Below are 15155 nucleotides of genomic sequence, written 5' to 3' on the forward strand. Positions count from 1 at the left end.
GAGTGTTGAAGACCACTGAAGGTTGCAGAGAGAAGTCCAGTAAGATTGAGAAGTATGCATTGTATTCAGCAAACAAGTCATCAGTGACTTGTTTCTTCTATTTTGTTTATTTTTTATTTCATCTTCCCATTCCATTTCCTTGTACTAATTAGTTGTACTGTTAGAGCTGTTATTCAGTTATTTTTCTTTTTAATCTGGGGTCTCTATTTTTTTCATAATACTGACTTCTCCTTTTTGTCACTAATAGTCAGACTCATACTGTTCTTCCATTGCATGAAGATAAGACTCCAACTATTTTCCCCAAGCTCTATTCTCCTGCTGTTCTTCCTCCCCTAAAGGATGCTTTCACTTCCCACTCTCACACCAACATGAGACGTGTGGGAAAGTTTTCCTTCCTCTCTTTCTCCTTTAGTACTTTCAGTTCCAGGCAATTCTAACATTTCCTTTGAAATATGTCTCTTCTATTTTGAGTTCTTCAATTACACATCCCTAAACAGCCTATTATTATTCATACAAATGTAACTAGTTATATATTGTAAGGATTCTTGCTCATCACTATTTTTTTCCTTTTTATCCTCCATCCATCCTAAAGCCCTTATACAGATTTATTTATTTATTTATTTATTTATTTTTTTTACAGATTCATTTATTGTTTGATTAGATCCTTTATTAATATCTTTTTCTCTGATGGAAGATGTGGGTGACATGTCCTTGGAATCTCTGCATATCCTTAAATATACTTCTTTCACTCTGACAGGGGAACAAAGTCTTGCTATAGGGTTCTTGGTATGCACTATTTTTTTCTCCAGTGATCTTCACATGATTCACCACACTCCTCTCTGCTTCAAGTGTTATAGAAGAGACAGTTGATTGCCCCATGATCCTTCTTCCTCTGTCTGTAACTTGTACTTTCTTTCTGGATGATTGTAAATTTTTTTTTAATCCTTAGACTCCAAGAATTTGCTAAACTCTGACTCATTTGTCTTGCCCAGAACTTGCCAAAACTTTCCAATCAGCAGTCTAGGGCCTTTTTTTAGCTTGGGAAATGTATTTTCTACTACTGAAATATTATCTCTCTCTTTTCCATCTACTTAATTTGTGTGCAGATCTTGTCTTTTGGCTCCAGAAAGGTTTTTTTGTGTTCTACTGGAATCTTTACATCCTAATGTTCTTATTATTTTAAAGTTATTATTGTTCTTTAGTGGCTTGTTTTTATGCAAGTCTCTTTCCTAAGAGTGTTGCTGGGCTCCTTAGGTTTTTTTTTTTTTTTTTTAGGTATTATTTATTCATTCATGAGATACACACACAGAGAGAGAGGCAGAGGCAGAGGGAGAAGCAGGCTTCATGCCCGGAGCCCGACGCAGGACTCAATCTCAGGACTCCAGGATTGTGCCCCGGGCCAAAGGCAGGCGCTAAACTGCTGAGCCACTCAGGAATCCCCTCCTTAGGTATTAATAGTAGTTTCTTTTGACTGCTTTTGGGGTCAGTGTCAATCACTGAGGTGCTTTAAGAGGAGCAGATCCACAAGCGGTGGGCAGTATTCACCTAGGCAAGATGCCAGAAGGAATACTCTCATTCCCCACTTTATCGTGTTGTCAAGTCTTAGGAATAGAGATAGAACACAGTCACCTGTACAATTCCCCTCCCTCTCATCCAGCTGGGTCTCTTTGCTAGGATACCTACTGGTACCCAGATACTGGGGCCGCCTTCTGATCATAGAAGAAGGGGCAATCTGGAATCTAGGTGCTTACATGTACAGATTTAAGAAAACAATACAGGTCTCATTCAAGAAGTTATCTCAGAGTGATGGCACTGATGCAAGCAAGATGGCAGAGTAGAAAGACCTTCTTCCTCTATACATATATTGATTCAACAATTCACAGACAAGTTCCTTTTGAGAGAAATTCAGAAACTAATTTAAAGGTTTTTGCACCCCAGGCAAACATGAAACTGGGCTCATTGAAGCCAGGAGGAAAATTCAGAACACCCTTTTGCCAGAATTCCTACTCCTAGCACAGCACTGTATGATCAGGAAGAGATTCTCCAGGTCCAGGTTTTCAAAGGGGAGAGAAAGAGTTGGTTTATGCATCCAGTGGCCCAATTTTTTCAAAAGGGCTCCTCCCAGAGAACTGGCTTCTGTCTTGCCAGCCTTGGCACTCTTATGGGTCCAACAGTCTAGCCACCCAGGGGAGAACAGAGACAGTGACTTGGATTGGTAAATGCCATGACTCTGCTCAACACAGAGAAAATAGGAAACACCACAGCTGCCTTCTTCTCCCTGATGAGGGAAGGAGTTGGTCCAGGCTTCCAACATCAAAACTTTTCTGGGAGCTTCTCAAAAGACTTGCCTGTCTTGGAAGGCTGATATGACCTAAAATATTGTAGCTTCCTGGGGGCTAGTGAGAACAGAAACAGAGATTTAGATTGGCAGTCACCATAGTACCCCTTCCTGATTCAACACAGAGCAAGCAGAGAGAGAGAGAGAGATGATAGATAGATACATACAGAGAGAGAAAGAGAGAGAGAGAGAGATAAGTAACTGTTCCCAGATTCTCCCTAGGGAAGGAAAAGTTGGACAGAGTGTCCAATGATACAACTTTTCTGAGTACCATCTAAGGAACTGGCTTCAATTTCACTGGCTTCAATTTTCACTTCAATTTCACTTGTCCCAGCATACTCTAGACATCTGGGATCTGCAAAGAATGTAGAAAGTGGTTTGGTTTAATACAAAAGATTGAGGATCCCCTAGAATCTCTGGCCAGGCTGATTGATGGAGGTCTTCTCCTATATACAGCCAGTCTGTGAAGACTAATGAGAGGTGGCTGTTTTGTCTAATGTACAGACACCAACACAGAGTCCAGGAAAATGAAGAATCAGGCAAAGATAACACAAAAATCTTCACAAAACAACCCTAATGAAATAGGGTTATATGATATACTTGACAGAAAATTCAAAATAACTGTCATAAAGATGCACACTGAGGCCAAGAGAACATGAATGAAGTGATAATTTCAATAAAGAAATATAAAATATAAAAAGGGGCTAATAGAAATCATGGAACTGAAGAATACAATAGCTAACCTTAAAAATTCACTAGAGGTGGTTCAATAACAGGCTAGATCAAGCAGAATAAAGAATCAGTGAATTTAAAGATAAGTCATTGAAAATAATTCGGTCAAAAGAGCAAAAAGGAAAAAAAAAAAAAAAAGAATGAAACAGTGTAGAAACCTTAAAGGACTTATGAGACATCACCAAGCAGGCCAACATACACACTGTAGGAATTCCAGAAGGATAAAAGATAGAAAGCACCAAAAAGCTTATTCAAGAAATAATGGCTGAACATTTCTCCCTGACTCTGGGCAAGGAAATGGACAACCAAATCCAAGAGGCAAAAAAAATATGAAAAAAAAATGAAGCAGAAAAATTCACACTGAGACACATTGTAATCAAATTGTCAGAATTCAAAGGCAAAAAGAATTTTGAAAGCAGAAAGAGTAAAGTAAATTATCATATACAAGGGAACCATCATAAGACTATCAGCAATTTCTCAGCAGAAACCTTGCAGGCCAGACGGGAATGGTAGGATAAATTCTAAGTGCTCAAAGGAAAAAGCTGCCAACCAAGCATACTGTACTGGCAAAACTGCCCTTCCAAAATGATGGAGAGATAAAGACTTTCAAAAGGTAAAGGGAGTTCATCACCATTAGACTTCCTTAAAAGAAATACTAAAGGAAGTTCTTCAAGTTAAAATGAAAGTGCACCAAACAGCTACATGATAGCATAGTATAAAATGTGTTGGTAAAGGTTAATATAAACACAAATACAGAATACTGTGTTACTGTAATGGTACTGGGTAAATTACTTTTAATTCTAGAGTTAAACAAAAAGATAAAAGTATTAAAAATAACTAAAAATATCTTAAAAGAGAAACAATATGTTGTGACAACAACAAAATATGTGAGGAGAGAAATTATACTGTAGAGTTTTTATATGTGATTGAACAGCTTAAAATAGACTCTTTTTTATGAGCTTAAGAAAGACTTTTAACTATGAGCCCCAAAGAAACCACCAACACCAAAAATACCTATAGAATTTACACACACACACACACACACACACAAAAGAATTTTAATATTATCAGTACCGGGCAGCCCCAGTGGCTCAGCGGTTTAGCACTGCCATCAGCCCAGGGTGTGATCCTGGAGACCGGGGATCAAGTCCCACGTCGGGCTCCTGCATGGACCCTGCTTCTCCCTCTGCCTTTGTCTCTGCTTTTCTCTTTGTGTGTTTCTCATGAATAAATAAATAAATAAAATCTTTAAAAAATAAATAAAATAAAATAAAATAAAATTATCAGTACCAAAAAATCAACAAAACTCAAAATAAGACAGTAAGATAGGAAAAGACAGATAAAAAAATTTATAAGATCAACAAAAACAACAAAATGGCAACAGTAAATCCATGCCTACAAATAATTAAATATAAATGGATTAAACTCCCCAATCAAAAGATATAGAGTGACAAGATAGATAAGAAAACAGACCCAACAATATACTATTTATGAGAAACACAATTTAGATGTAAAGACACAGATAGGCTAAAAGTGAAGAGATAGAAAAAGATAGTCCATACATATGGTAACCAAGAGAGAGCAGAGGTGGCTATAGATAGACTACACAAAATAAACTTCAAGTCAAAAACTATCACAAGTGAAAAGAAGGACATTATATAAAGGATAAAAGGGTCAATTTACTAGGAAGATATAACAATTATAAGTATACATGCATCCAGTATCAGAGCACCTCAACATATAAAGCAAACATTGACAGAACCAAAGGAAGAAATATATAGCAATGCAGTAATGGTAGGAGACTTCAGTACTTCACTTGTAATAATGAAACATAGAATTTGAACAAACACTGTAGACCAACAAAACATTCTAACCAGCAGCAGAAGAACATACATTCTTCTCAAATACACATGGGATTTTTTTTCTGGGATATATCACAGGTTAAATCACAAAACAAGTCATTATAAATTTAAGAAGAGTGAAATCATACCACGTATCTTTTCTGAAATGAATCTAGAAATCAATACCAGAAGGAGTACTGAGAAATTCAAAGATATGTGGAAATTAAACAACACAGTCTTGAACAAAAATTAGTTCAAAGAAGAAATCAAAAGGAAATTGGAAAATACCTCAGGTCAAACAAATAACAACAAGACCCATAACACACCAAGATTTATGGGATGTAACAAAAGCAAATACTAAGAGGGAAATTTATTGAGATTAAAAAGAAGGAATAAAAAAGAATAAAGATTTTAAATAAACAATTTAACTTTATATCTCAAGGAGCTAGAAAAAGAATAAACTAAGCCAAAAATTAGCAAAAGGAAAGAAATAACAAAGATTGGAGCAGAAATCAATGAAATAGAGAATAGGAAATTAATAATAAAAAAAATAAAACTAAGAGTTGGTTCTTTCAAAAGATAAACAAAATTGATTAACCCCTAGATAGACTAAAGAGAAAAGAGAGAAGACTCAAATAAATAAATTCAATAATGGAAGAAGAGTCATTACCACTGATGCCACTGAAATAAAAAGGATTAACAACCTACTATGAACAATCATACAACAACAGATTGGATAGCCTAGAAGAAATCGATACACTTCTAGAAACATACAACCTAGGAAGACAGAATCACAAAGATACAGATAATCTAAATAGACCTATAGCATGCAGGTTGAATCAGTAATCAAAAACCTCCTAATAAACCAAAGCCCAACACCAGATGGCTTCACTGGTGAATTCTACCAAAAATTTAAAGAATTGAATGCCAATCCTCAAATTTTTACAAAAGATTGGAAAGAAAGGAACACTTTCACACTCATTTTATGAGGCCATCATAATCCTGATACCAAAAGCAGACAAAGACACCACATACAAAAAAAAAAAAAAAAAAAAGGAACTGCAGTCCAGTATCCCTGGTGAATGTAGATGCAAAAATTCTCAGTGAAATACTAGCAAATTGAATCCAACAGCTCATTAAAAGGATCATATGCCAAAACCAAGTGGAATTTATCCCTGGGATGCAAGGATAGTTCAACATATAAAAATCGATTGATGGGATACATCATATTAACAGGATAAAGGCTAAAAATCACATGATTGTCTCTAGATGCAAAAAAAAATTTTTTTAAGATTTTATTTATTTATTCATGAAATACACACACACACAGAGAGAGAGAGAGAGAGAGAGAGAGAGAGGCAGAAACACAGGCAGAGGAAGAAGCAGGCTCCTTGCAAGGAGCCCGATGTAGGACTCAATCCCAGATCCCGGGATCACACCCTGAGTTGAAAGCAGATGCTCAATCTCTGAGCCACCCAGGCATCCCACAAAAATGTTTTTAATAAAATTCAACACCATTTCATGATAAAGACTCTCACCAAACTAGGAATAAAAGGAAATGGACTCTCAGTGCCCCTCACCTAGGCACTTGATGAGATGAGCACTGGGTGCTATACTATATGTTGGGAAATTGAACTTCAATAAAAAATATATTTTTTTTTTAAAAAGGATATTGACTCAATATAATAAAGGCTGTATATGGAAAGCCCACAGCTAATATCATACTCAATGGTTAAAGTGAGCAAGGCAAGGATGCTCACTTTCACCACTTCCATTCAACATGGCATTGGAAGTACTAGCTAGAGCAAATAGGTAAGAAAAATAAATACAAGGCATCTAAATCAGAAAAAAGGAAGTTGGAGTTGTTTGCAGACAATATGATCTTATATATATAAAATACAGAAGACTCCATGAAGAACTGTTAGAATGATAAAATGACTCAGTAAAGTTGCAAGACACAAAATCAACATATGAAAATCAGTTGCATTTCTATACACTAACAACAGACTTTCTGAAAAAGAAGAAGTAAAACAGTTTCATTTACAATCGTGCCAAAAAGAATAAAGTGCTTGGGAATAAACTGAATTAAGGAAGTAAAAGATTTCTATACTGAAAACTACAAAACACTGTTAAAAGAAATAGAAGAAAATATAAGCAGAAAGAGACATCTCAAGGTTATGGATTTGAAGACTTAATATTGTTGAAAATGTCCATACTATCCAAAGTCATCTACAGATTGAAAGCAATCTCTATTAAAATCTTTATGATGGTGTTTACAGAAATAGAAAAAACAATTCTAAAATTCATATAGAACAACAAAAAGAATAGCCAGGTCAACCTTGAGAAAGAAGAACCAAGCTGTAGTCCTCACTTTTCCTGATTTCAACATATATTGCAAAGCTACAATAATCAAACCAGCATGGTTCTGGCATAAAGACATATAGGCAAATGGAACAAAATAGAGAATCCAGAAATAAATCTATGCATATATGATTAACTGATCTTTTGACAAATGTACCAAGAAAACACAATGAGAAAAGGATAATCTCTTCAACAATGTTGAGAAAACTGGGTGTAAATATGCAGAGTGATTAAACTGGATTCCTATCTTAAGCTATACACAAAAATCAACTCAAAATGATTAAAGACTTAAATGTAAGACCTGAAACTGTAAAATTCCTAGAAGAAACAGTGAAAAAGCTTCATGGCAGTGGTCTTTGTAATAATCATGGATCTGACACAAAAGCACAGGCAGCAAAAGCAAAAATAGAGAAGTGGGGAAAAAAGTAGACAAGTGGGACTACATCAAACTAAAACACTTCTGCACAGCAAAAGAAACAACAGTGAAAAGGCAACATGTGAAAAGGGAAAAATATTTTCAAACCATATACCTGATAAGGGGTTAATCTCCAAAATATATAAGGAACCTCTACAACTGAGTACCAAAAAAACCAAAAACCCTAATGACCCAATTTAAAAATCGGCTAAGTACTTGAGTAGATATTTTCCCAAAGAAGACATATAAATAGCTAATAGGTATATGAAAAAATTCTCAACATCACTAATCATCAGGGAAATGCAAATCAAAACCACAATGAGTTCTCATCCTCACATCTGTCAAGATGGCTATTGTCAAGAAAAAAAAAAAAAGACAAGTGTTGTTGAGGATGTAGAGAAATTGGACACTATTGGTGGAACTGTAAAATGGTGCAGCTGCTATGGAAAACAGTATGAAGCTTCCTCAAAAAATTAAAAATAGAGCTATCATACGATCCGGTAATCCCACTCTGGGTATTTATCTAAAAGACTTGAAATCAGAATATTGAAGAGATATCTGCATTCCAGTATTCATTACATCACTATTGACATTAACCAAAATGTGGAAACAACTTAAATATTCTTTGATGGATGGAGAAAGAAACTATGGCATATACATACATAGAATATTATTCAACCTTAAAAAAGAAATTCTGCAATATGAAACAACATGGATGAGCTTTGAGAGCATTATGCTAAATGAAGTAAGACAGTCAGAGAAAGATAAATACCACGTGACTATCTAAAATAGTCAAATTTGTAGAATGAAAGACTGGAATTAGTGGTTGTCAGGAACCGGGGTAAGGGGAAAACGAGGAGTTGCTAATCAAAAGACCTAATGTTTTAATTAAGAAAGATAAGTAAGTTTTAGAGATTTATAGTACAATATTGTACCTACAGTCAACAGTACTATATCATATAACTAAAAAGTTTGTCAGGAAGGTAGATCTCATGTAAGTGTTCTTACCACAATAAAATAAATTTTTTTGAAGAGACAAAGTAAAATGACATACAAGAATAATTCATTCCTAATAACTTTGTGAGACTGTAAAACAAAAGAAGAGAGAGGGAAGGAAGGGAGGGAGGGAGGGAAGGAAAAGGGAAAAAGGAAGGAAGGAAAGGATAGGTAAGATATAGCCTAATATCACAGTTATGCACATCTCTTAAAAAAAAAAAAAAAAGAAAAAGAAGTCATCTTGGTTCAGGGTCTATAGTCTGACCTGTGTTCCCCCTGGCTGGGGACAATCCTCCGGGCCCCTGGTTCTGCAGATGGAGTGCCATCTCTCCAGACTTGGTATTGGCAGGAATCCCTTTTGTTCCCTTTCACTTGGACTTTGGAGAGGTGAGGCATATCTAATCTTGCTTTTCACTCTGGCTTCTGAACCCCAAGGAGGAAAAGTCTTGGTTTCTCAGGCCCCAAATTCACCTTTTGTTCAGGTTCCATATTCATCTCTGAGATGCAGGGATGACAGTTCCCCTATTTGGTCTCCAGGAAATCGTCTGACATCATTGCTCTCCCTGAACCCTCCATAAATTGCTAGACTGGGGACTGGCTTTCTCTCTCTTGCATAGTTTACATAGTCTAACAATCAGGGCTTGCTCCGCCTTTGTTTTAGAATCTTGGAGCCAGTGGCCGCTCTAAGCCCTTTTCCATTTCATCAGTTTGAATCCTTTCCCTGCCCTATTTTTCCACTTCCTGTCCATCATCTTGAGCATTCCTGACTGGCCCAAGATTTGAGTCGAGAAGGTTCCCACTTTCCATGAATGCTGGTGAGGTTTCAACAGTATGATCTTGAGTGAGTTGCTTAACCTTTGTGAGCCTTGCTTTCTCGTCTGTGAAGTGGTTATAAGACCTGCCCTGCTCACTTCACAAGCTGATTATGGGGCTCAGATGACATGAGAAAGTACTTTGAAAACTGAAGTGCCCTACACATGTAAAACTTTGTTTTGTCCTTTCAAAAACAGTGGTTCAAGTTTCTTAAGTGGAGCTTTGAAGTATTAAGTTACTTCCATGGATCTAACCATGTCAAAGCTACTAGTAGAGCTTTTCTTCATATTTTCATTCTGTTTCTAAAAACAATCACTTTTTTATGTACTGAAAGGCCATAACTGTAGGTGAAAAAGAAGGCTTCTGTCCACTGTGATATGATTACAATTTAAGGTTTGCTAATACTGGAATTGCAGACCTGTCTTTAACATTGATCAGGTGGTTGATATGATAGATGTGGAGATGTGCCCCACTTTCCCTTTCAAGGAAGGACTTGCTGCCCAGCTGCAGGGAATGAGGTCAGGGTATACCTCAGCTTTGAGAGCCACCTGGCCCAAGGCCACACTCTTCCTCAGGTAGCCCACATCTGCCCTGTGACTAGGTGAGAGGGGGGCGAATGCCAAGTCTATTCTGGCTTGACAAGGGACACTCCAATGGCTAATACTCGATTCAGAGTTCCCCATAGGGTTGGCTGAGACTTTGCAAGACTACATTGAGTTGGACTTCTTCCTCTACCCAATCCTGCTTCCTCTATTTCCTTCACAGATGCTGATCCCTAAAAAACATCTTGCACCCCAAATTCCATCTCAGCATCTGTTCCAGAGAACTCAATCTGTGATAATTGGCTAAGATGCACTGGGGAAGGCAGGATGGATGGGGTGGGGAGGGCCATCTTTATCGCAAACACAGCAAATTAAGTACAGAAAAGGTAGAGGGAGAATTTGAAATAGCCCTACTCTACAACTTTGGACAACTCCATGTCTAACAATGATTGAGTGACTCTCAGATATGCACTTATGATAGGTGGAAAGCTGTTGTTACTTGCCTAACTTACTTAGACCAAAATCTCAGAAGGGAAGCAACATCTTTCTTATTCCCAATGCTAGAGATGACTTGATTTGATGATCTCACCTTGAAGTACCAAAAAGTGCAAATATGTGCTGGTTGTCAGACAAAAACTCCAGCTAGTATCAAGATTAGCCAAATCATCTAAATGTTAGTCATGGTTCTATTTTTCAACTACCTTTAAATGTGCAATGAAAGAGAAAATACCATTTTCTAGAACTCAATGTATTCTTATTTCATTTAGAAAGATGGATTTGAAAGCTGAGATTTAGCCGAGTAGAGATCAGAGATAGTTTCTGTAGTGACAGAAGCCACTGCAAATCCTAGCAATAAAAGGTGATCTTTGAAAATGAAAATCTGTCATTCATCAACCCAATCTCCCACCTCAACACACACACTTAAAACCCTTAACTAACTTCCCATTGCTCTTACAATAAAGACCTGAGTCCTACAAAGTCCCACCCACAGAGTCTGGCCCCTAACTCAGTCTCCAGCTTCATTTCATTCCCTTTTTCTCCTTGCTCCCTATGGTCTTTATGCTATAACCACATTGGCCTTCTTATGGTTCCTCAAATAATCCATGGTGCCTCCTGCCAGAAGATCCCACACGTGCTGTCCTCTCTGACTACAACTCTCCCACCCATACCTCCACTTAGTTAACTACTGCTGGTCTTCAGATTCCAGCTCAAGCACCACGCTTCTTCAGGGAGACCTTCCTTGACCCCATACCCCACATCTAGGATAGATTCCTCAGTGATATGATCTCACAGAATAGCACTCCTTTCCTTCAGATCATCTATCTCACTGTCTCATTTAGAATTATACTCTCACACAATTACTGGGCTAATTCCATCTCCCCACTTAGACCATGGGCTTCAGGAAGGCAGGAATGGTGTCTGGTTTTGCTCTCCATCCTATTCCTTGCTCCTAGCGCAGTTCCTGACAGATAGTAAACACCCAATTTGTTGAATAAATAGATAAATGAATGAGTATATGAACAAAGAAAAGAAATCTCTGACTTTTTTTTGTTTGGGGAGCTTGAAGTTTCATGAGGTTAAAACGTAGAAATGTTGAGTTAAAAACCCAACATGGTTGGGGAAGATATATTTGGTGGCAACTATTACAGAGATTTTCTCCCTAACCCCTGGCAAGGAGAAAGGATGGGGATGGGGAGGGAGGACAGCACCATCAGAACAAGCATACCTCCCAACCTCATTACAGAAAATGACAATACCCAAGATCAGGCCTGAGAGTAAATGAAAATTATTCACTTGACAGTCAGGAGGAAATGCTGTGGAATTAAAGTTGGAGTATATTCTTGAATTGGATGCTTTTCTCCAGGGCCCTAAAGTTTACTAGCTGGAATCATTTTTTCGGAACCATTCCATTTAACCTTTGAAAAAGAAGCATCTGTCTTTTAATAGAAAAGCTACTTCTCATTGTAAAGATAGCACGCAATGTTCTTGGCTTCCTTGGTATCCAGAAAAGGAAAGTCAGATATTTCCCTGTGTCCTCACTATATCTTGAACCCCTATGTCAACAAAATAGGCCAGATTAATAGCTAACTTTTTTTTAGAATTACTTATTACTAAAAGTACTAGCCCATCCTGAGAAACACTAGGTAGAGCAGTCTACACAGATGTATCTGCCCCTCCAGGAGTCATGGGAGGCTTAGGAAGCCAGAGATGGAAGGGCCCCAAATAACCAATCTCAAAGCCACTGTATACAGAAAAGAGGCCAAGTTTACCATCCATTGAACACTTTTTTCCTCAAAAAGCATTTTAAAAAGTGTAATTAGCTAATCAATTTATTAATCGAATATTCCTACTTGGTATAAGCCCCTGCTGTGTCACAATGGAGAGTGGTCCCTTTCCTAAGCATACCATACCCCAATAAAAGAAGTAACATCTGGATGAGCTAAGTTGTTGGTCAGCCGCACAAGGCACAACATGGGTATTGGCAATACAAGCCGCACAAGGCACAACATGGGTATTGGCAATACAGACAGCCCATAGCCAATAGCACTAATGACCACTGAGCATTTACTATATACCAAGCACTCTACATGTATTTTCTCATTAAATCCTCACAATCTATGAGATAGACATGATTATACTCTCCTTAGAAAAGCTGAGTAACACACCTAAGGCTGCAAGTTTAGAGCAGTTTCAAGCTTAGTTCTATCTGCTTCCAAAGCTCATGCCTATAGCCTCTGAGTCTGCGAGGGCTTGCAGACTTCAGGGAGAGGGAGAATTGAGTGTGGTATGGAAGGCAAGGCTTGATGAAGGACAGGGTTCCGAGATAGGCCTGAAACAGGCACAACTCTGAGACAGGACAGAGAAGGAGGAGAGTCAATGCATGGAGCTGTGGTGGAGCAAGGCTGTAGGGAGAAGACGTTGAAGAAAGGGGAAAGAGAACAGAGCAAGGCCGGTTGCTTGGATACAGCCATGTTGGGGAGAGGGGTGAGGACACCGGCCTTGTGTGCCGTAACAACTTGCCCCCTCTTCTCCTTTTCAATAAAATACTATATTCCTACACAGAAAGACTTGGAGAGGGAACTAGAAGAAGTGTTGAGTGGAAGAGGAATCTTGCCTTTCCTTTGATCTCTTTCTGCCTCTCTGCTCTGAGTGCAGCATCCCAGGCGTTCCACCTATGGAGCCCAAAGTCAGTGCTACAAACCTTTTAAGTCCTACATCCGAAGAAGGGTAGCATCTTTGCCTGAGGTTGTCAGATAAAGCTTGGCTGACTCCAAATGGAACTGGAACTCCACTCCTTCTACTGACTGTGGAGTCTGAACCAGAGGGGTGGGGGCAAGTGTGTCAGGCTACAGTTACCCTCCCAACCCCTGGACAGGCAGCCTTCCAAAGAAGGTAGTTCCAGTTTGGTAGCACAAGCAGAGTTTCATGCTTAAGCCTTACTACCGCTAGGTACACATCATGTTACATAGACATATATTTACTGTACAGCCTTTTATTCATTCATTTGTTTGTTCACTCATTCAAGAGGTAAATTACTGAATGGTCATTTCAAGTCAGGGACTTGTGCTCGGTATTGGGGGAGATTAGGTCAAACAATATGCTTGTATATAGCTCCTAACCTCAGGAGCTTAATACTCTGTTATTGCTGGTGGGCATTGATGACATGATCAAGAAATAGTAATTATAACGAATGCCAGGATAAAGAGAAGCTTAGGAAGCTCCATGGGACTCCAATTGCTCACACCGCAAGCTGCTTGCCTTGTTCATTTCTGTACCTCACATGTCCGTCACTATGCCTGACACACAGCAGGTGCTCAGTAAATTTTCAGTGAATTAAATAAAGATCTTACTGCGCCTGACTCCTAGCTCTGTCTCTCTGTGACTTCTCCCCATTAGTTTAAGCCTGGCATCCTAAGCCTGGATGACATAAGGAAACATGGCATTCTTCAAATAGATCACAATACGTTAGAATTGGGAGAAACTTGACAAATCTGTCTGTATCGCTTCCATTTCCTCCTAGACATCCTGTCCCCATAGTTGAGGTTCTTCAGGAACCACTTGAAACTGCTTGCTTTCCTAATTCCTCCTCATTCTGAATGCTCTCCTAAGAATATGCAAGTTGGTCAATGTCCCAATTAAAACTCAGGAGTCCAGACCTTGACCCAGAACCATGACAGCTCCAGCTGGCTTGATGGCAGGGGGCCACCTCCTCCTCTGAAATAATGGGCGGTGGAAACCGCGATCTTGGCTTCTGATTAGGGTCTTCCAACACCATGAGGGTCTCCTAGGGGCCTTGGGGCCCCAGGGAGGCAGAGCCATTCTGGGGAAAGATGAGGAACAGAGTGGAGGGGTCCTGTGAGGAGGCTAAAAATTGACTCTGCCTTTGGGGGGATAGTGATCCCTGAGGTACAGGCACCTGAGCGGACAGAAAAGAGAGGGTGTTGTGAAGGAGTAACTAGGAGGCATGAGTCAACTGCCCCCTCAAGCAAGGAAGGCTAGGTAAGCTCCAGAAAGGGCCTGGCCAGAGTCCTAACTCTTCAGCCAGAAAGCACCTCAGAGTCAGTTCAGAGTGGTCTTGGGACATGCTCAAAGCCCTTCAGCTGAGTGGTAGCAGAACGGGGTTAGAATCAGGGCTCTTGATTTCTACCCTTGAGTTCTCTGCCCCCCTCACCCTGATGCCTCCTGGGTATGGGTCTCATGGGGGAGTTCTTGGCCTGTCACGTTTTAGGAAATCTCCCTTCTAAAAGGACTCCTGCGTCTCCGGCAGGACAAAGCTATTCTGGTTCTAAGGGCGGCCTTTTTAACCCTCCGATGCCAACCGTCGCCCTGTCTCTATCCATCCCCTTCCCCGGAAATATCTCATGGGGTTTTCAGTGGCCACGGGATGGGCAGCCTGGGCCCCCACCCAGCAGCAAACCCTGGGGCAGCGGGCATATGTCTTGGCATCTGGGCATCTGGATCCTTTCCTCCGGGGAGGCCAGTGTGGGGGCAACGGCGTGGAGTCCAGGGACTTGTCAGCCTTGAGCATCCCCGCTCCCCCCAGTCGGCCCCTCCGTCTGCCCGCCTGGGCCACAGCAATGCCCACACGCAGGGCAGTGAGAAAAGGAGGGGACCTG

General features: G+C 39.5%; 1 protein-coding gene across 1 annotated transcript in view; it reads right to left on the bottom strand.

The window, feature by feature from the left end:
• Positions 1-9295, bottom strand: part of CYP19A1 (cytochrome P450 family 19 subfamily A member 1) — a 120052-nt gene extending 110757 nt beyond the window's left edge. The window contains exon 1 of the mRNA XM_077881101.1: positions 8949-9295. The gene's annotated coding sequence lies outside the window, so the exon portion shown is untranslated. The remainder of the gene's footprint in view (positions 1-8948) is intronic.
• Positions 9296-15155: the final 5860 nt, after the last annotated feature.

Source organism: Canis aureus, chromosome 32, assembly GCF_053574225.1.
Source record: "Canis aureus isolate CA01 chromosome 32, VMU_Caureus_v.1.0, whole genome shotgun sequence".
NCBI lineage: Eukaryota > Metazoa > Chordata > Mammalia > Carnivora > Canidae > Canis > Canis aureus.